General features: G+C 44.4%; 1 protein-coding gene across 1 annotated transcript in view; it reads right to left on the reverse strand.

Annotated features, from left to right (window-relative positions):
• The window catches only part of LOC142582444 (atrial natriuretic peptide receptor 1-like), a 173,556-nt gene that overhangs the window by 64,693 nt on the left and 86,175 nt on the right, over nt 1–22,688 (reverse strand). The gene's annotated exons all lie outside the window — the stretch shown is intronic.

Here is a 22,688-nt window from a genome sequence, read left to right on the forward strand (position 1 = left end):
CAAGAAAGATTGTTTGCTTCAGGTGGGCGTTCCGCGTTCCTGCGATTTCAACAGACTGTCTTCACTGGAGCGATCAGAAAAAGAAATACACGGAACAAAATCGAGATAAAGGTGTTGCACACAGTAAACCAGATTGCTTACTTTGAGCGAACAGCAAAGCTATAGTTAAAGACAAAGAGAGAGAAAGAGAGAGAGAGAGAGAGCAAATGTATGTATAGGTTAGCCTGCTACGACTAGCCATAACCGACTGCGCAGAAATTCGAAAAGCAATCTCTCGCGCATGATTGTGCTTATAGTTTCTACATATAGTGTCTCCGGTTGGTTTCAATCGCTTCCAGCGCTTTGCCGCAACTACAATGCAGAAAATACGCCCGAACAACAGAAGTGAGTGACATAACGTGAGCTGAGTCGAATTTCACGGTGACTTCGACGAAAAACGCCAAAGCGCGTCAACAGAGCTCTAACAGGGCGCCGATCATGCGGGGAGGACGAGCCTAACAAAATTCGACACGGTGAAGTGAGCCAATTAAAAAAGATTATTTCTTATATTATTTCTTTAAAGCCCGCCTTACCGGATACTTACTGTTTAAGCATAATTCTCATTTTAAATTATTTTCGATACACAGAGGATGTATGGTTTCTTCCACTTTACCATCAGATTACCATACAACTGGTATTAAGGATAATTACCTTGCATACAAGGAAGTTTCTTCCGAATCGCACTTGTAAACTTTGGTTGCAACTAAGTCTAAGATTTAGAAAGTTAACTAAACTAAACTAACTAACTAAACTTTAGATGCAACTAAACTAAGATTTAGAAAGTTAGGGAACATACAATAGGGCCATAATAGAGTACTTGAGTATCACCGAAAAGTGCATTTGTATTGCAGTGTTGGTGATGATGACGATAATGACGAGAATTATGATGTTGACCTTCTTTTAGCTGAACATTAAAGACAAGCTTTGCTCGATGAATTGCAGAAAATTTTAAGCCAGCAATATTTATAGCTTCGAAGATCATTTGGATGGTGTGCCTCGCACTTTTCCCACCTTCTGCTAATGACTAGTAGTGTAGACGCTATGTAAGAATGCGTTATGAAAAAAAAGTTGGACTAGGAGAGAGGTCACCTTAATGCTTTGCAATATGCGGGCGCTTCAAATATGGAGAAGGAAGAAGGTGTACTTCGGCACAAGTCTTCTATAACAATAAGTTGCCAAATTCATGTTATTATTGCGCGAATAAAAACATGGACGAGAGAGGAAGCACACAACGCAGACGACGACTTGCAGCTGGTTTATTTTGAAAGGTACTACAAATAAGTAGTTGACCGGGTTACACGCGTCATCGTATCGAAGGTGGAACGAACGAGGAAACAAAAGGTTGCTATACGTCACAAAACAGTGACGTATTTCTCATGTGTTGGCATGCAACGTATCGTACTACACACATACAAAAGCTCCTGTTCTGTAAGATCTACCGACGGCTGACTTGAGTTGAGTTGAGTTGTTGTAGGCTACTGGTGGGATTAGCCTTGCAGTTGCTGCCGGCAATTGCTCCACCGTAGCGACACTTAAAGTAAATAAATCACATAATCAGACGCAGACCTCACAATTACAAATGGTTACTCCTCAGTTCCCCATGTGGAGGCCAAATCCGTGTCCTGTAGGTAACTTAAGAGAAGGCGAGAGACCTCCTTCCTACACAACCGGTTCCCGCGCGGGAAAACAATGTCCTGAAGAGAACTGTGAGGAACTCCTGTCTTCTTGAGGGACCCGAATAACACCCTCCTGTCCGCGTTATACACAGTACAGCACATTAGGTAATGTTCTATGTCACCGCACACACCACACGTTGAACATAATGGTGATAACGCCAGTTCAGTCTTACACATCCACGCAGGGGTACGAGCGGAGCCCGTGCGAATGCGGAGCAGTAAGGGGGCTTGGTTTCTTTTGAGAGCCTTGATCACACATGGCTTGTGAGGTGAGCTCCACAAAGAACTGAAGTGGCACAACACCGCTTCTCTGAAGAGTCTGTTGTCCTCTTGACGCACTCTTCTCAATGGATTCCCGGACAGCGCTCTATGGGCAAGGCTGCCCGCCATCTCGTTGCCTATGATACCTATGTGCGAGGGCACCCATTGGAAACGTATGCAGAAGCCTTTGATATGGAGACTGTGCACCGAGCGTAGGGAGCTAAGACATAAGGCATCAGTAGGGAACCCGTGCTCTAACCTTTGAAGGGCAGATTTTGAATCTGTAAGAATGACAACAGGTTGAGGCGTACGAAACCGTAGTTTCTTTAGAGCTGCCTCAATGGCAATGCTTTCTGCCGTTGTGGAGGACACGACTGCAGTGAAGCGAACAGACCAATCATACTTCAAAGAGGGAATGTGAAAAGCAGCTCCACTAAATCATCTGACCTTGTCCACAGAGCCATCAGTAAAGATTTGAAGATAACGTGCATATTCAGTCTCAAGATGTTCCAGTACCAGCGAACACGTTGCCGTCAGAGGAGAACTCCGCTTAGCGCGTACGTGAGGAATTGTCAACGAACAATCGAGGCTCGCGAATGACCAAGGTGGTTTCAACCTATTAGTTCGACCTCTAGCGTCAAGACCCAGGTAACCAAGAGTATTTAGTGCCAAGTACGCTCGGGACTCAGATCTCTTTCGAAGGCGCTGTAGAAGGGCTCGGCCGGCTGCCGTCTGTTTGAGGCGGCCAATTTGCAACAATAACCTTTGTGAAGCGACTACGCTAAGAGGTCTCGATAGAGACTCATAAAGTACTGCATTGTTAGGAGCAGTCTGCGGAACGCCAGGAGCCCTTCTTAGGCCCTTTCTGTGCAGAACCTAAAGTCGTTCTAGCTGTGATATCGAGGGGGAAATTAACGGGAGCCGATACATTACTCGACTCGTCACTAGTGCATCATGCAACCTGATCATTGAAGAAGGGTGATTTCCCCATTGCTCACTTGCAACTCTACGGATCACATTGAGACGCGAAGATATTGATGTCACAACCGAGTCCACAGCTCGTCGCCACTGTAGGCGGTAGTCAATAATGACGCCCAAAAAGCGCTTGTGTTTCAATTGTCGAAGGCAAGATTGATCAAGGGCTATCTTCAGCCGCGCATACCTTCTTCCTCTACCTGGAAACATGATCAAGCCAGATTTTTCCATCGAGAGAGTCAACCCAACTCCTTGAAGGTAATTTTGAACTGAAAGTAATGCCTGTCGAGCTATCAGAGCTAAACGCTTGTGTTGATATCCGGTTAACCAAAGACAAGTATCGTCCGCGTATATCGACATATGCACCTGCCTGCAATGTTTTTGCACTTCAGCGGGAAGACCAGCCATTACAACGTTAAAGAGCGTTGGTGAAATAACACTTCCCTGAGGTACACCTCGTATTACCACCCTTTCGGTCCTTGTGGTACTTCCTAACCGCACTTGAGTTTTACGATCACTGATAAATGAGTGAATGAATCGCAGAAGTTATGCCTGTGCGCCCATGGCTTGCAAACTATTTAGTCTTGAGCTCTGAAGGACGCTATCATAAGCATTTGATACGTCTAGGAAAATAACTAGTGTTGAAAGGCCGACAGCTCTATGATGTTCAATATGGCTTATCAAGTCCAAGACGCTATCTTGCGCGCTTAAACCTGTTCGGAATCCAGTCATGCATGTTGGCAGAGCCCTTCTATCTTCGAGCCAAAGATAAACGCTTACTTGCCAGCTTCTCCATGAGCTTAGCCACGCACGACGTCAGTGATACAGGACGATACGAGGCTGTCTGTCATTTCTTTGGCGGGCTTCAGCACTGGGACAACACAAGCCACCTTCTATGAAGAAGGAACTTCGCCAGTCTCCCACACTCGATTGAGATAGCCTATAGGAGCGTCTTGCGGTGTTCCACAGGTAGGTTCTGCATCATCTGGTTGGTGATGCCGTCAGGACCTGGTGCACATCGACGCCGCAGGCTGCTGAGTGCTGTCTGTAGCTCTCGAAGTGTAAACGGGGCGTCCATCACAGACGTAGATGTTGCAGGCAGAGCGCAGGGATGAATTCCTGAACTTACACTTACAAATGCATCTGCAAATTCTTCTGCCAAGCACACGAGAGGTTTCTGCTTGCGCAGTGCAAGCGTTTCGAAAAGTTTACTAGGACGAGAATCACCAGCAAGACTGCCAATGACTCGCCAAATTCTCGTCATCGGTGAGAAAACCGTCAATCTAGCGCAGAAGGACGCCCACTGCGACCTACAGAGCTTGTTCGTATGGCTTCGAATGGCAGAGTTAAGCCTATTGAAGGTCGTCTTCAAGGATCTGTCGTCCTTCTTCCGCATCAGTTGTCGCTCCGCCCTTCTGCGCGCTGCGCAAAGGTTCCTGAGTTTTAAATCCGGAGTCGGAAAATTATTAGGCAACTTGACCGCCGTGGTAGCAGCCATCTTACCATAAATCATTTTGTCTATCACATCTCCAGAAACACTTGCGAATTGCTCCCTGTATTTGTCCCAATAAACAACATGGCTCATTTTAGCGCCGCGCATATGGAAGTCGGCAGTAAACACTAAAATTGGATAGTGATCACTTCCCATGCGGTCAGGTGCAGTTGACCACTTCACGCGGACGTCAGATGAATGCAAGTTTGGGTCTATAGACGTTGCTGAGGCTGGAGGCTGGAAAAAAGTGGGACTTCCGTCATTGGCCACGCACAGGCCCAAACTGTCGATAACTTCTACAAGTTTGCGTCCGCGGGAATCTGTGTTCCTGTCACCCCAGACAGAGTGATGGGCGTTGAAGTCCCCGCAGATAATTCGGGGCGCTGGGCAACGGTCACAAAGCTGCTGGAGAAACAAGTCCATTGCTACCTTCTTCCGCGGAGACACGTATACGGATGCAACAGAAAGAGTTCGGAAGCCAAGCCGCATCCTCACAGCCGCTACCTCAATACTCTCGGTGCAAAGATCGGTGACGTTCAAAGCCACATGAGGAATCTCTCTTCGTATGTAAAGGGCGGCACTTCCCGCGGGAAATGACTTTGTGCTGCAATTCTTATGGGCGACATATCCAGTCAAAGATCTCCTACTTGGTAGGCCGGCCTCCGAGAGGGCCAATACTGGAACACACATATCTTTCAGAAATAATTTAAGTTCTGCTAATCGACTTATAATTTCAGCGCAGTTCCATTGCATAATAAACAGCACTTTTCGGTGATTTTTAGTTGCACGAGGTTGAAGAAGGCTAGCCATATTATAAGGTAAAGGTCGCTGCGAAGGTGGTAATCATGGACTCAAAGGAAAGAACGAGCTGTAGAAAGTTCTTCAGGGTGCCAGTCTGCATCGCTTGAACATATGAACGCAGGACTTCAAACAAACTCGCAGAAGGTCGGACAGGTCCTGACTTTTGAGCTCCTTATTTTGGTGTACGCACTGCCTCACAACTTCAATAAAAGTTGCGGACTGGGACCCACTCTTGGCCACTGCAGCTGGTTTCTTCATCTCTTTTGAGGCGAGGGAATGTCCTCCATGTTGTTGAGTCTGGCTGTGATCTGGTCGCTGAGAATCTTGGACACTTTTTGCCGCAGCAGATCGAACAACCGACTCACACACAGTGGACTCTGCCTTCTTGCTAGGCTCAGGTCGCTCATTGACGTTGCTTGTTACCACGCTACGAACTTCCTACTCTAACGCAGGAAACTCAACCTCCGAATCTAACACCGGGAACTCGTCACTTCCAGGTATCCGCTTCTCAGTAGGTTGTGGTTTGGGACCACTAATGAAGGACAATCGGCGGTGTAAGGCGCTTACACGGAAGGGGCTGCCACCGAAACTCGCTGGATGGTCACCACCACAATTAGCGCAAGCAAAATCTGCCTTGCAGTCTTTGTAATCGTCGGCGCCACCGCATGGTTTGCAACGTTGATCTGTGATGTAAACTTTGGCCACATGCCCAAAGCGTTGGCACCTAAAGCATCGGGGAGGAGGTTCAACGAACTCTTTGACTGCATGCTTGGTAAAACCGAGGTCAATTTTTTCGGGGCGCTCGGTGTTGGGAGTAAACGTTATCACAACAGAGTTAGTAGGTTTCGCTGCCCATTCTTTTTCTTGAGTCTCCACCCGGTGCATCAGGCGTTTCACGTGCAGAACACCTTGCGGTTTCAAGTAGTCAAGAAGGTCGCTTTCCGAATACCACACTGGTACTCCCTTAATAACACATGTGTTAGTCATGTAGGAGTGGGGCAGCCGGGCTTTAACTCTTATGTCACCAGTCTGAGAGCACCGGAGAAGAATGTCAACTTGCTCTTCCGTTGCGATATCTAAATAAAGAGCACCTTGCGTTGTGAAGCGGCTGCGAATCGGGGCAGATCCCAGCAGTATTTTAATGGCTTCGAAGAGCCTGATAGGGTTCCGCTCTCTCAAATCAACACCTTTCTCTGTTTGCAAAAGTACCACTGGGATTCCGACCGTTCTTTGCTTCCGATTACTCACCACCTTGAAGCCGTTGCTGTCCACTTGAGCCATATCGGCCACTTCCTCGTCAGGGTCAACGATAGTTGTGTCGCCCCCACTGATCGATGATGACACACTGGACTGCTATCGTCGCTGATGTCTGGCAGCTCCACACTGGCAGCTCCACGCCTGACTCATGCATTATTGTTTTAGTTTTCTAATATACAAACAGTAAGAAACGATGCGGATGTAATTTTGTCCTGCTGTGCAGCCTTGACTTCTGGTTTCAAAGCTACACAAAGACAAGGTATTCGTTCTTGTGGATTCGAGCCCGTAATTAATGCCATTATAGGCTCATTAACGCTTTAATGTCTGTTCTCACGAATTCGCGACATACCGAATAAGTGCAGCCTATGCCCTAGCAATATGCGTTTTGACTCAAGTGCCGTTTGTCACGCATTCGCGATAATGTGTTACAGCGCTGACATGCGGTGGCATCACAGAGCAATATCGGGAGGCTGGTAAATTTTGTTTGGAGTCGCGATCAACCTAGCGCTCAAAGATTCAACGTCAACTATTTTCTACAGCCTTCGTGAACACGAACAATCTCACTTCTTAATTCAAAAATTTTCTGCGCATTGTTTGCATACGAGATATTACGAAGGGTGTGTGGTGAGCTTTAAAATATAGTTAATTATTGCATTACTGCTTTGGCCACGGTATGTCGGCAATTCGGGACAACCGTAATTTGCGGCACTCAATGGCTGTAGCAACAGGTTGCCCAAAGACCAGGACGGTGCCTTGTATTTCGGCAGGGAATAGATCTTAACATTTTACTGTGGGAAAGAACTTCGCGCACGTTTTCCGCCAAAGGATATAAGTGATGACAGCTGCCTAAGGGGAAGGAAGGTCGTGCAAAGTACGTGTCCGTAGCCAGTGGCGAGGTCAGATTTGCTTTGTTCTTTGTTTTTTTCAGTTGCGATGGCCACGCTTTTGACCGGGATATGGGAGCGGAGCAGGCAGGTGTTCTCGCGCGTTATATTGTGCCACGTACTCTTCTTGCGCAGAAAATTTGACATGGAGGAGGGAGGGGGAGAGCGAGAGGGAGGTCACGTGACTGGTATGCACACAAGCCCCCAATCCCCCCACCCCCACCTTTACTACGCTCCCATGCCTGCAGCCTGCGTTAGCACTGACAGCACGAGACACTGGCCAGCCGTCTAAATCACGCGCCAACTATGCAAGCTAGCAGGGTGCAAGGTGTGGGCAATTCTGTGTGTACGCAAGAGTCCAATGCGCACCTCCGTCTGAACAAAGGCGTCAACTTTTATCAGTAAATTCAACAGTCATAGTTTACCAGAAGAAATCGTGTCGCCCATTCTTTAAATATGTGGCCATCTTTAGTGCAAAATAAACACTTTTGCGCAAAAGCAAGGAACTTCCTCAGATTAATTTATTTTTCTTGAAATATGTGTCCAAAAGATTATTGGCCTAAGTGATGGATGCCACGAATTCGCGACATACCACGGAGCTCATAGAAAATTCAGTCGTCGCAAGAAAATATTGGTGACATTCAGTTAGGAGGTCTAAATGAAGGTAAATTCTCATGGAAACTATTTTTCTACCTTGCCTTTAGTAATGCTGGCTTAAAGCGTTAAAGAGCACCTGAGCATTTCCCTTGAAATGAAAGATGGGCGAGGGAGGAGGTTTGGAGAAGCGTTCCGTTGGTGCGGCATCCCTTTGGCGGAGAGCGCAATATGCTTCTTGGCATGAATAATTTCATGACAGATCTCAAAGCGTGAAAGGCGCGTATAGCTAATGTATCACTCATAAGCATTATGATTCTTAATATAGGTAATTTGCATAAAAGTAGGAATAGAAGAAAGGCAGTTGCTACTGCTTGTCAGTATAGAAAACTGTTTAAAGTAGCTCCCTTTCGATATCTCACGAAACCCTCCTCAAGATAGGCGAACGCAAATCAAGAGCTGCATTATATTTTTGGTACGTTTGGAGGAAAGATGCCTCGAAATTGGTCCCATCCACAGTATTTACGCTCATACACAACAACATCTGGTTTGGAGTGGCACCTGACACTGGCGAAAGCACCGAGAGCAAGTGGGGCTATACTAATACAGTACAACCAAATTAGGAAGACGCACTAAGCTTCAGCAAGACACTCCCTCACCAGAACAGGGATTGGTCTCCGCGGTACAGCATTCGGCCACTCCCTCCAAAATGACTCATTCGCTTAACCAATGGCCCTCAGTGCCCAGCAGCTGCAGAGCACTTAACCAAGGCTGTGGTCAGACCTGTAACGCAGCAGAGGTTGCTAAGAATATCTGGACCCAGGACAGGCCGCGAATGGAAACTGACCCTGGCAGCGTTTGACACCTGAACCCTCTCGAGCGAAGCTAGCCTAGCAGGACTCTTTGAGGAACAATCAGGCATTGTTTGGGATATCATTGGCTTTAGTGAGGTTAGAAGAACTGGTGAAGCTTATACAGTGCTGACAAATGACCATGCCCTCTGCTATAGATGACTACCAGCTAAGAAGCAGTTCGGAGTAGGATTCCTCATCCATAAGGACATAGCGGTCAACATTGACGAATTCCACAGCATTAATGAGAGGGTAGCAGTAGTCGTAATAAACCTAAACAGGAGGCATAGAATAAAGGTAGTACCAACCTATGCTCCAACCTCCAGTCACGATGATGGAGAAATAGAACAGTTTTATGAAGATGTTGAATTAGCGATGCGAAAAGTGCAAACTCGGTCTACTGTAGTCATGAGCGACTTAAATGCAAAAGTGGGGGAAAAGCAGCTGGTGAACAAGCAATTGGCAAGTACGGCGTGGATTCTAGAAACACTCGAGGAGATATGTTGGTAGAATTCACGGAAAGGAATAAGCTGCGAATAATAAACACCTTCTTCAGGAAGTGTTGAAACAAAAAGTGCACCTGGAAAAGCGGTGAAAGAAGAACTTGATTCCATACTTTCTGCCGATCCCAGCATAGTGCAGGATGTAGAAGTGTTAAGTAGGGTGAATTAAAGGTAGGGTGTTAGGTAGGGTGAAGGTAGGGTAGTGATCATAAGCTAGTGAAGGCTAGAATTAAACTCAATTTGAAGAGAGAGAGAGGATAAAATTCGTCAATAAGAAATAGACCTAGACGCAGTAAGAGCAAAAGCAGCTCAATTGAGGTTGGCACTGTCAAACAAATTTGCACACTTAAAACAGAGAGATGAAGATGACATAGAGGCAATGAATGAAACCATAACAAGGCTGGCTTCAGAAGCAGCAATTGAAGTGAGAGGTAAGGCCACAGGCAACGCATAGGGAGGTACCCCCAAGTAACAAGGAACCTAATAAAAAAATGACAAAGAATGAAATTGTCCAACCCAAGAGATAAGATGGAATCGCGGAACTGTCAAAACTGATCGAAAAGGCGAAAATAAATAACATTCGAAATTATAACTCTTTAAAGACTGAGGAAGAAGTAAATGGACGCAGCCTGAAAACTGTGAGAAGGAAACTAGGCATCGGTACAAATCAAGATCTATGCACTGAAAGATAGACAGGGTAATATCATCAGCAATCTCGAAGATATAGCAAAAGCAGCGGAAGAATCTTATACCGATCTGTGCTGTACCCAAAGCCGAAACGATACCTCCATTCAAAGTGGTAATGAACCGGTTAGAGAGGCTCCTTCTATAACTAGCGATGAACTTAGAAAGGTCTTGCAAGACATGAAACGGAGAAAAGGGGCAGGAGAAGATGGATTACCAGTTGATTTATTCAAAGATGGTGGAGACATAATACTTGAAAAACCAGCGGCCCTTTCTACAAGCTGCTTATCGGCTTCAAGGGTCCCAGAGAACTAGAACAATGCCACCATATACTAATCCACAAAAAGGGAGACGTTAAAGAATTGAAAAATTATAAGCCCATTAGCTTACTTCCAATATCATATAAAATATTCACCAAGATAATATTCGATAGAATAAGTGCAACACTGGACTTCAGTCAACCAAGGGAACAGGCAGGTTTCAGGAAGGGATACTCTACTATCAACCACATCCATGTCATTAATCAGATAGTCGAGAAATCCGCCGCGTACAATCAGCCTCTCTATATGGCTTTCATAGATTATGAAAATGCATTTGATTCAGTTGAGTTACCTGTAGTCATAGAGGCACTACGTAATCAAGGAATACAGACCACTTACGTAAATATGTTAGCAAGTATCTTAGCAAGAGATTCCACAGCTACCTTAATTCTCCACAAGAAAAGAAGGAAGATACCTATAAAGAAAGGGGTCAGACAAGAAGACACAATCTCTCCAATGTTATTCATTGCGTGCTATTCAAGCTATTAAACTGAGAACGCTTAGGAGTAAGTATTGACGGCAAACATCTCAGCAACCTTCGGTTTGCCGATGACTTTGTCCTGTTCAGCAACACTGGGGACGAGTTACAACAACGAGATTTAGGACCTTAACATGAGAGAGTGTATGAGTGCGGTTGAAGATTAATATGCAGAAGAGAAAGATAATCATGAATAGCCGGGCAAGGAAACAATAATTCAGGATCGCCAGTCAGCGTCTAGAGTCTGTGAAGGAGTACGTTCACCTAGGTCAGTTATTCACAGGAGACCCTGATCAAGAGAAGGAAAGTCACAGAAGAATAAAAATGGGTTGGGGCGCATTCGGCAGACATTATCAGACCCTGACTTCAACTTCGTCGCGTGATGCCAGCGATGCACCTTAAAAGTACGCTTACCATTATCATTAAAATGAAAGGTGTACATTCAATGCATTCTGCCGGGGCTTACATATGGGGCAGAAACTTGGAGACTGACAAAGAAGCCTGAGAACACGGTAAGGACCGCGCAAAGAGTGCTGGAACAAATAATGTTAGGCGTAACGTTAAGAGACAGGAAGAAAAGGTTTGGATCAGAGAGCAAACAGGGATAGGTGCTATACTAATTGACAATAAGAGAAAGAAATGGAGCTGCGCAGGTCCAGTAATGAGTAGGTTAGATAACCGGTCGATCATTAGGGCTACACAATGGGTACCAAGAGAAGGGAAGCACAGTAGAGGACGGCAGAAAACTAGGTGGTGGAATGAAATTAGGAAATTCGCGGGTGCTAGTTGGAATCGGTTGGCGAAGGGCAAGAGTAATTGGAGATCGCAGGGAGAGGCCTTCGTCCTGCAGTGGACATAAAATAGGCTGATGATGAGGTTGATGGTGATGGTGATGGTGATTGGCCAGATTCGGCTGCTGAGATTTATATGGTCTCTGTAATGTAACGCTAATTAGTCAAGTTCAGCTAAATCTGCTTATTAATTTATCGTGAAAGTAATCTCAGGTATTACAAAAACCGTAAACCTGTAGAAACAAAACTTCGTCGGGTGATGCCAGGGACGCATTTTAAAAGTGAGTTTGAATTCAAAACATTAAAGCAGTTGGTGCACTGCTGAAATGCATATTCTTAACATTTGTTCCACGTAGAAGTGCATCGTAAGGTCCTTGTTTGCCCATCGCCTCACAACCGTGTGCTATGAATTATTCCAAAGATACGAGAAACTGTACAAGTAAGAGCAAGAAATATAAAGCCTTCTTTAATACTTTAGAACCTTTGCTTGTCAAAGGCTTTGACAAAAACAAAGGTCTCGCGTTTTCTACCTAGTGAAAAGTTGTCGCGAGTGCTGCTACAGATGCAAACACAGCTTTACTGAATCATGGGAGCGGCCGCTCTCTCCAAAGGTTTCGGAGACGCTGTTTAGTATGCAGCGAGGCTATTGTGTCGGTGGAGTTCTGTCAACCCTACAAAAATTGGGTCCACGACGAGGCTCTTGGCGTCAAAGCTACACGCCAAAACGAAACGTTCTTTCCCATGAATTCAAGCAAAGTAATTATCGCTATTAAGGGTTCACTGAAGGGTGTCTGCGCGTATCCCTTCAAACAGGAAATGTTATTCATTTTTCTCTCTTTTTCTCTTTCTATCTCTTTAGAGAAACGTTTCGTTGGTGCGAAAAATAAGAGAAACGTAGACGAGTATGTCTGTCTGTTTGACTACAGTCATCACATATCGCACTCCTATTCTGCGGTATAGAATGCACTACCAAGCAGTTGATGTCGTAGCAGAGGTTAAATTTTTTTGTGGAGTTATATTTTCCAATAATATTTCCAGAAGCACGGAGCAATAAATGAAAGTGGATTCAATTTCGATCTAGGTTTATGGTTCGCTGTTTACACTTCAGTGGAGAAAGACATTCCGGTTTTATGGCAGTGTGTTTTATGCTCGCAATGAACTCATGGCATAGGCGCTTCTCTGTCGCCCTTAACTGTCATTATGTTTATCCTAGCGAAATTAAGGAATGGTGTTTATAACTTGCAAACATTAGTGGCACTGCTGCCCGAGCACCTGTCTATTTATTAATGTTACTAATAAAACAATGAACGCTCTCCTACTGCCTCCCGGCTTGACTATCCTTTATTCATGTCTACACACGGAGCATCAACTCCTGCTTACGCCCTCCCCTAGGGCGCCAGAGTGCTTAGAGATTTATTAGGCTCCAGCTCTAGCGTCACAGGAGCCAACGACGTCGTTAGGTTAGTAGTTGAAACGTACTTTGAGCATAGCATAATGCTGTGGCACATTTCTGTGATGTTGTAGTTAATGTGTTCATTATTCAACGAGCTTTGCTGCATTCCTTTTTGGCACTCGCTGGTTTGTGACGAGTACGTATTGCTTGCGTCTCACGTTCTACGGTTACATTCCGCACCTTTTGCGTTAGGATGAATTTTACGTTGACAAGCGGGAGGGGCATTTGCCGGACAAGCATCCCGGAACGCAATTCAGGATTTGTAGCATCGCATGGTTCAAATGAAAATGGTTAGTGATGGTTTAAGGTGTGCTGTGCCACTTTTGCTCTCGGAAAGAGCCTGGTTTGTGAGGATTGGTCTAAGAGCGAAGCCTGCTTTCCTCGTAGTTCCATTTACATTGCCATCTTCTTTCCACACATAACTGGGTAACATGTTCCTTTTATCATCCGACTAGGTCTGCTTAACTGTCCTTACTTTCCTTCACCATAGTGTAATTCTTCGCACCAAACAATAGCTACTGATGAGCGTAACGCTGGAGATTCAGCAGTATAAATGTGATTTGTACACGCCACTAATCTGAATATGGTAGCAAATGATACACAATTGATATGTTATTTTTCTGCCAATTCATCGTTAGCATCAAAACCATTTCTGCAATATGATTCCGAGTGATAGAACAAAATGATACTACTAAACCGAATATGAGGATTTAGTTCTTAAAAATACTCAATGTTGATTTTACCGCTTCTTACATTTTTAAGCCTTATTTGATATGGCGCTGATAAATGCCAGTATCAAACACCGTCGAAAGGGATCTTCGATGGTGTTTCATACTGGTAAAGGTTCTTCGAACGGGATCAGGCATACCACCGTATGGTGCGTATGTGACATTGCAAATTTGAAGTTATTGCAACTCATTGCATTGCATTGCTATTGCAGTGCCAAACTTCAGACATTTTGCCAACTGACAGACGCATGAAATATATGTATATATGATGTTATCTTTTTAAGCCACGGCCCTCCCTTCATCAAAGCTCCGAATTACTATCTTAATGTAGAGTGGCTTACGTCTAGCAACTATGCGGAGGAAATAATTTGCATCACTAAACAGTGCCTTGCCAACACGTGAACTTATTCGTGGTGGTAAAAAGCGGCACTTCTAATAGTTCCTACGTTTCGCGAAACTTTCATGAGGAGCCTTAAGACACGAGCGAATGGGAAATGAGATCCTGCTTTGAAATTCCCTCACTGACGGCCTTTCGTGTCCCACGATAAGGTAGTGCCTACGGCGCTGGCAGTTAGCTTGCATGTTCGGATGACGACGTTACCGCATAACTTTTTTAAGCCTAAGAAAATGGCCTCAAAATTACGATGATGATGCTGTAATGCTGTAATGCTGTAATGCTGTAATGTGCTGTAATGAGCGCTGTAATGAGCGAATCGCAGCAGAAGTCATTTATGGGGGGGGGGAGGGGGGATGGGGGGTTGTTACAATAAAAAAAGGTTTTCAAGAATAAGGGCTGTGAGAAAATTTCATGATCTAAACAATCACAAATCAGAACTTATCGCAAACTTCTTTCTTACATATAAACATATATGCTACAAGATCTACACCCATGTCATTCCAGGTCAAGCACACCGTAGCAGTGGCACCTCCTATATCTTGAAAGCCTATTAACAAAACATTCGCCTATTTAAAGGCCTTGTTTCTTCGTTACCGCGATAGCTTTTGCACTCGGCGCTGTTCTCTCTCACTCTCGTCTACCGCATGAAAAGCCAAAAGAATCGCGTTGGGTGTCATCCGCCAAGCACGGAATGGCTGTCATCACTGCACAGCGTAGGCTTAAAATGGAAGAAATGGGCGTACATAAAAATAAGACGTCCAGACAATGACCAAAATGATTTAAAATAAACATTTACGTTTAGGCTCCCCCACGGGAGCCTTGTTTACAATGAAACAAGCGTCAGAGCGGGCGCCCTTTTGATGTGCGTCTCAAAACATAATTAAGGCACTTGGTACATGGACGGCTGGTTTCCTTCGTTGCGAGTAAGAGTGTGTGCCGTGGTTAGGACGATTAGGAATATATATATATATATATATATATATATATATATATATATATATATATGTATATATATATATATATATATATATATATATATATATATCATTTTTTAGCTATTTTGGTCATTAAGTATGCATCATCCCGACCAGACGGGTTTCTGTCATACGCTCGACTTCCAGAAATACGCGTTCATCTGCTGTTGCCAAAAATGTAGTAGTTGTAACATAAGATGATCAGTGAATTGGATTGTGCGCTCACAGACAGGGAGATAGAAAGGAGTTACAGGACATCCATGCACAAATCCAGACTATATTTAAGGACGTGATCTTACTTTAAGATGGATGATGATGATTACTGAACGAATGCTTACTATCAATAATAATATTAACAAGTTTATCCGCGTACCAGTGAGCGTTCTACCTATACATTTCTACGCGTTAACAAGAAGCTTTGGAATTCAAGCGCGTCGTTTTACTTCTGTGCAGGCCACACAAATTTAGGCAGGAGTTCAGGACAGCTGCACATCCTCTCTGAACCTACGTACCGACACTGCTATCTGCAATACTGCCAGCACACTCCATTTGGATGTCCGTCCGCGCAGAATTAATTTCGCAATGCATAACCAACGCGCCTGAATCGCCACTCTAACTGAGCATGACAGACACTTTGCGAGTTCCTTTCACACGTTAGGTCATGGTGGTCCACTTTTTTTTTCAGAGCTATACTCCTCGATCTCTGTTCGTAATCCCTTCCCATGTCGATCCACAGTGACACCGGAAACGGATATAAAATTATACTTGGTTCATGCATAATTGCAGAGTGTGGCAACATACGCCTTGAGATAGGCGAAGTGACAAAGCAGTAAAACAGCGTCACAAATTATTCTTGCATCTTTATCACCTCTGTGTAAACCGTAACTCTGTGGATCGTAACTTTCCCTAACCGTAACTTTCCATAGCAACGAGCTATGGAAAGAAGAATGATAGGTGCAACGTTAAGGGATAAGAAAAGAGCAGATTGGGTGAGGGAACAAACGCGAGTTAATGATATCTTAGTTGAAATCAAGAAAAAGGAATGGGCATGGGCAGGACACATAATGAGGAGGGAAGATAACCGATGGCCATTAAGAGTTACGGAATGGATTCCAAGGGAAGGGAAGCGTAGCAGGGGGCGGCAGAAAGTTAGGTGGGCGTATGAGATTAAGAAGTTTGCAGGGACAATATGGCCACAATTAGTACATGACCTGGGTAGTTGGAGAAGTATGGGAGAGGCCTTTGCCCTGCAGTGGCTGTAACCAGGCTTATGATGATGATGATGATGATGATGATGATGATGATGATGATGATGTCATTAACTCGAGTTTGTTCCCTCACCCAATCTGCTATTTTCTATCCCTTAACGTTACACCCATCATTTTTCAGGAATGATGGGAACAGGAAACTCCACTATGGTTAACCTCCCAGCCTTTCCTCTCTCTCTCTCTTTTTTCTCTTTCTACATACCTGGCCCAGTCACACACCTTGCTTCTGTCTGTGGCAGTGTGTGTATGAGCGTGTGGTGTGCCTCAGGTCACACTGCAACGCATCCAGACGCCGCTGAAGTGTGTGCTTCATAGTGAGCGTTGGCGCTCAGAAATGAGCGCGTAACAATGCTCAGTGGTTCACTGTAGGCTAATCGATGAGGTGCGTGATCAGTAAGCGGCTGTTGTGGCAGTGACGTTATGTCGATAGGAACCGCACGTGAGCCCAATAACATACAGAGCGAGAAGTGTCTATCGCCTGTAATCCCAATTTGAAGTGGATTTATAGTTCGCATTTCATTTTATCTGAGCGGAAACATAAATTTCTATACTTTTGCTTCATAAGAAGCTGCATATCAAACCCAAGTATTGGGATTTATGTAGAAGTTGGTAACTATCTAAATTGTATCAAAGTGAGTGTGATGCCTGTGTTTCTTTACACGGTGACACATACCAAGCTGCACATACTCGCTGACATAAGAGAACGTAGTAGCCAAAGAAAACACTGTTTATTATGCGCTACTTCGTTGAAAAGTATGAGATCTGCGTGTTTTGCAAACACCTATGAAGCAACATTATATGTGCAGGCTGTATGCCGTGTTTTATTGTTTTATTAAGCGCAACACGGTGTGCGTTCACTGACACTACTTTATCTTTGAAAATTACTAACTATACACGCACACTAACACGTGTATGTATATGCAACCTCTCATGTTGCAACGCACCCATTCGCATGTGTTTCCCTCTCACACGCGAGGCAGAAACCAATTTTCAAATGTTCTTGTCCACGTCTACTTCCGGGACGCGAACGTTTTCAACTTCGCTTTCGCAAAAAATGCAGCTGCTTTCGGAAACGCCACAAAACTCCCCGCAGCACTATTTGGACGGCATCCCAAAGACATGTAAAATGTGGTGGAAGAGGCAAAGAAAGCTCCGCTTCATTGTACGGTTCAGCTCCCTACTCACCACAATCGCCTACCTAGAAAGGGTGTATTGCCTGTACGACGACTCAGCTCTTTCGCAGAAACAACTCTACAGTTGTTCTTACGCCGCGATCGAAATGTTAGACCGAGCAGGCCTTCCTTGCAACGTGGTCGGTTTGGAGCGGCCTAAATGTCTTGCAGACAAAGCACGAAGGTGGGCCGGGCAGGTGGTCGTCTTCGGCGGAGCTGAATCGGCAACAATTTTGCCGTTTGTCCAGTAGGTGATTCAGCAAAGTAAAAGGAGATAAAAGGTAGCAAACGGCTCCACACTTCAAGACGTGGCAGGAAAGAAAATATTATAGTGATCATGAACAGTGCGTCAGCCCTGGGTGCGCTTTTCTTTCGCAGATTTATGTACTTTCTGAATGACCTCAGCGACTAGCTATGAATTGATTATGAAGATAAACGTCGACTAAACGATTTCTTGAATCAAAGCGTTCGCATCCGTTTTACTATAACACTCAGCTAGAAATAAACTTTACGCGCGTCTTTCGCTTTCTTGTCGATGATGATGAAATAATGTATAAATGCAGTTTTTCATTCTTCTTTGCACCCATTTGGATGGATGCAAACTTCTGTTTTCATGGAACTGCATTCACCTTATGGATCTCCACGGATTTGATTTCTTTCACATACACAAAAAAAAAAGAAAGAGAAACGTATTGTTATAAAGATCGCTTCACCACTGTCTATCATGCAACACCTTCTAAATAAACCGAACGTCTGCAACAGAACAAACTTCTGGGACGATATTTTTTCTGGTATAATATGTTCGTACGAAACTAAATTCCAGAAAAATTAGGCAGTACAGTTATGAAGCCTCCCTGATGAGAAAAAAACTGGGGAGGATATTTTTAGCCAAACACACACACACACACACACACACACACACACACACACACACACACACACACACACACACACACACACACACACACACACACACACACACACACACACACACACACACACACACGCACACACACACACACACACACACACACACACACACACACACACAAACACACACACACACACACTCACACACACACACACACACACACACACACACTCACACACACACACTCACAAAAAAAATAAAAAGAGGCAGTTTCAGAACACGCATGTGGTGCCCCTCTCGATAAAATAATCATATCCCTATCAATGATATTTGGAACAGCCACTTGCCACTTTGTAACCCGTAATTGCAATGTCAGTTTGAATTCCGCCTCTTTTCAAAGCGGCACTAGCAGCAAAGCTCTAACGCAATATATTCTGCTGTAAGGAAGGAAACTTCGAATGCAAATCAACGTCCTCCTCTAGCACCACATTCGAAACTTTAAATTCAAACCAAGGTCTATTTTGTAATATTTTCGGAGCGGTACGTATGTATTATCTTAATTTTATTTTGGCGCCCGTCGTTCCGGGGCAGTCGATTCTAAGAGAAGTGTCGCACGCAGTGCTTGGTTTCAACGAAGTTGGCATAGAAGGCGTCTAATTCTCAATCTTTAGACGTCGTTCTGCCCTATTCTGACGCCCTTCTCGAGGTGAGTATCGGCAAGAGAGTATCCGGGCCTTTCATTTTCGCTCAGGAAGTCGGCAGCGGCGAAGTCGCTGTTCAGCGAAGAAAGAAGAAAGGTGAGGAAATTAACTCTCACTGTGACTGATCCTCTGTATCCCGAGAAAATTGAAAAATAAAAATTATAACACGGAGAACTTTCACCCGCAGCTTAAAAATTGCTTTTCTCACCAAATTCTCATTTCGCTCGGCGCCTTTTGATCCCCTTTTCTTTCGAATTTCTAGCGAAGAGAAAATGCTTGAGAAAGGTTTAAACTGCTTCGAGTCTTTCTCGAAGCGCCTACGGGACCAGAATGAAGCGAGGCTGACTTAATTCGAACAATCCAATAAATTTTTTTTACTTCTCAGCCTCAGGTAGATGGAAGCAGGGTGTTCATCGGTTGCGCACCTGTCTATTCACAGCCTCTGCACCCGCGTTCTCTCTGTATTTATTCATTCATCTTCACGGAGAACGTGTGCGTCGAGATATCGTAAGCATCGCAGAAGGAGTGAATTAAGAAGAAATGTCTCCACCTTGCAGTCTTTCTTTACATGCCTCCACACACGGACGTTCAGACACAAGCACACACGCACACGCACGCACCCACGCACACACACAAGAAAGAAAATTCGACATCCGATCGATGAACTTGTGTCGTGTCTATATTTGGTCTTGCCGACTAAAAGCAAAGAAGAAGCTTTCCTCTTCTGCGGTTACGTTAGCGAAAGCTGGAACGAGCTCCTGACCGGAGTGAATTCTGGTTCAGATAACTCGACCAACTTGCTGAATATGTTAGGCCTGAACACCTTGTTAGCAAATATCTTAATCAGTGGAACACTCATATGAAAGCTCTAATGTAACCCCATAGCTAAGCATATTCTCCTAACGATACACCAAACATTGCGTCCTTCTCACTTTTGCCCCTCTATTTTTGTACGGAAATGGGGAATTGCAGTGTACTAAAATTAGGATCGCTATTTGTGTTTGACGGATATTAGCGCTCGTTTCGGTTCATATATACGTGTGGCTGCGCCAGGAGCGTAAGTTGTGCGGCAGTGAATTTACTCTCCTAGAGCAACAATTTGCAAAGGAGGTCTGTTTGTACACAAAAACAATTTGTTCCCAAGAAGACAACCTGCTGCGACGCTAAAACAAAGCGATAGTTGCGATTATATGCACAAGCGTCAGTGGTCTGTCCTACCGCATGTCATATTATCCATGAAATACTTAATCTCAGTAAACACGTCTTAAGAAGCTCTGTAGTGATCGCGCCGATTTCTTTCACGATATGTTCTGCTGCACTTGTAATTGCAGTTTACGATCACGAGGCATATAACTAGGCTGATATTCTATTACTGCCTTTTTTGCTTTACTTTCCTAATATCACTGTTCGCTCTGGTGTCACTTTTCATTCTGGTAGCTTCAAGTAAGGAGTTCATGGTGAAGCTAGTCGACACAATCTTGCGCTTCTATGATTCTAGGTGGAATTGTATTATTACGAGGTAATTACAAAGCTTTGTATTAAGAACACCTAGCAGAATATGTAGAATACCAGAAGTCACGGAAAATTGGCTGGCTATCATTGAGTCAGAGTACCACGCAAATCATATTTTTCTTTATTTCACCTTCCAGCAAAATTTGTCATTGTCCAACTACCCCTGCAACGCACTGCAACACGGCACGCTGTGATAACACAGTACTGTGATACTTTTGTATGTTTGCCACATATCGGCTCTTCTCACATTGCCTCTTTCTCACTTTCGCCCCTCTATTTTTGTACAGAAATGGGGAATTGCAGTGTACTAACATTAGGATCGCTATTTGTGTTTGACGGATATTAGCGCTCATTTCGGTTCATATTTACGTGTGGCCCCTACGAAGCTAGGTCGTTCCCAAGAGAGAGACAACCGAATGTCGTAACAAGTTCGTTTGTTTCTTGTTCCTGAAGGCAAAAGTATGCAAGGCTGCTTTTGTATTGCATTTAGATACACGATCTGACGGGGCGCGATCTCTTGAAGCAATATAAACAGCTACTCGCTGACCGCGGTACTTCAACTTTGCGATGTTGTGCCCAAAGTCCAAATCGTTAAAAAGCTCAAAATTCAAGCACTGTGCCCACAGAAAAAAAGACGAAAAAGCTCATGTAAAGAAACTACCACTGGCTCTTCAGGACGAGTAACTAAACAATAAATAGGCCTCAATGAAATGCCTGAAATTCGGCTGTAGAAAACAGAATAAGAACAGGCTACTAGTCTCTCATTAGTTAGCAAGCTAGCATCACAAAGTCGTGATGCTGTAATCGCAAGCTCTTTCGCAACTAGCAATCTAAAAGAATTAAAAGACAAGTCGAGAATGTGCAATATAGCACGACTCCCAGACTCACCGAGAGAATGATCGCTGCATCGCGCCTTTGGGTCGCATGCGTACACCATACTGAGCAGTCTTTCGAATGATATATTATCTCCTTGTGTTCAGCTCCGTAAGTGATATTCAGTTACTGCGTTACACTGGCCAAGCAAATGATGCGAGCTATCACACGCTGGTTTTCCTGCTAGTCGTTTGCAGAGAACGTTCATTGATAGCCATACAAATAGGCGATTGCGGGGTTTACGTCTATGCGGTGGTAACCAGGGAGCAAGTGGATGCGTGAACAGCTATTAAAATACAAAAAGTTCACTAACAATCCCTTTTTTTTTCACATGTCCATCAGATTCGAACACGAGCACTGCAGTTTACTACAGCGCGGAGTTAACCGCTTTACTGCGGCACCGATATGACGGGTTTGCTGATGTTCGTTCTCAAAAATAGCAGATATTTCCAAACTCTTAGTATGTATGCACGAATAATGACGAAATGTACGCCTTCCCCCCGTCCCCTCTAATCAAGGTCCACAATAATTTAAAATTCAACATTTACAAGAAGTTAAATAATTGTCAGTGACCGCGCAAGTCTACACAACATTGACCCGCTGCGGTAGCTCAGTGGCTATGGCGTCGTACTGCACTCTTAGCCTGAGAGGAGGTTCGGTAAGCCAGAAAAGGCGCGATAGCCGGAGACGGGCGGCGACGCCACCTTGAAGTTCCCGCACCATCCAACCATTACGTCATGAATTTGATGGCCTCTGCTCAATCATAGTTAAGTTTTTGTCAGGAAAGGTCGACTGCATTGTATTCTAAGAGAACGAAAGACTGAACATAAAATGTTTGCAGAACATTTGCAGCAGCGCGGTGGTCAAAGCACGAGAAAATAGATTGAAATTCGTGACGTCACACTCCCTTGCCGAGGCTGAGGTTTCGGCGCGACATTAAAGAAATAGAACTTTGATATTCATTCTTTCTTTATTTTTTTTTACTGCTGCACGAATACTACTGCTCTTCTAATGGACATTCTCAAAAATGGCAAATCTTTGCGACCACTTAGTAGACATAAATGAATAATGACGTCAGCCGAAGCATAGCCCCCTCTCCCGTAAACATATACAAATTTCTTTCTTAGAATACA

This window comes from Dermacentor variabilis, chromosome 5 (assembly GCF_050947875.1).
Source record: "Dermacentor variabilis isolate Ectoservices chromosome 5, ASM5094787v1, whole genome shotgun sequence".
Lineage (NCBI taxonomy): Eukaryota > Metazoa > Arthropoda > Arachnida > Ixodida > Ixodidae > Dermacentor > Dermacentor variabilis.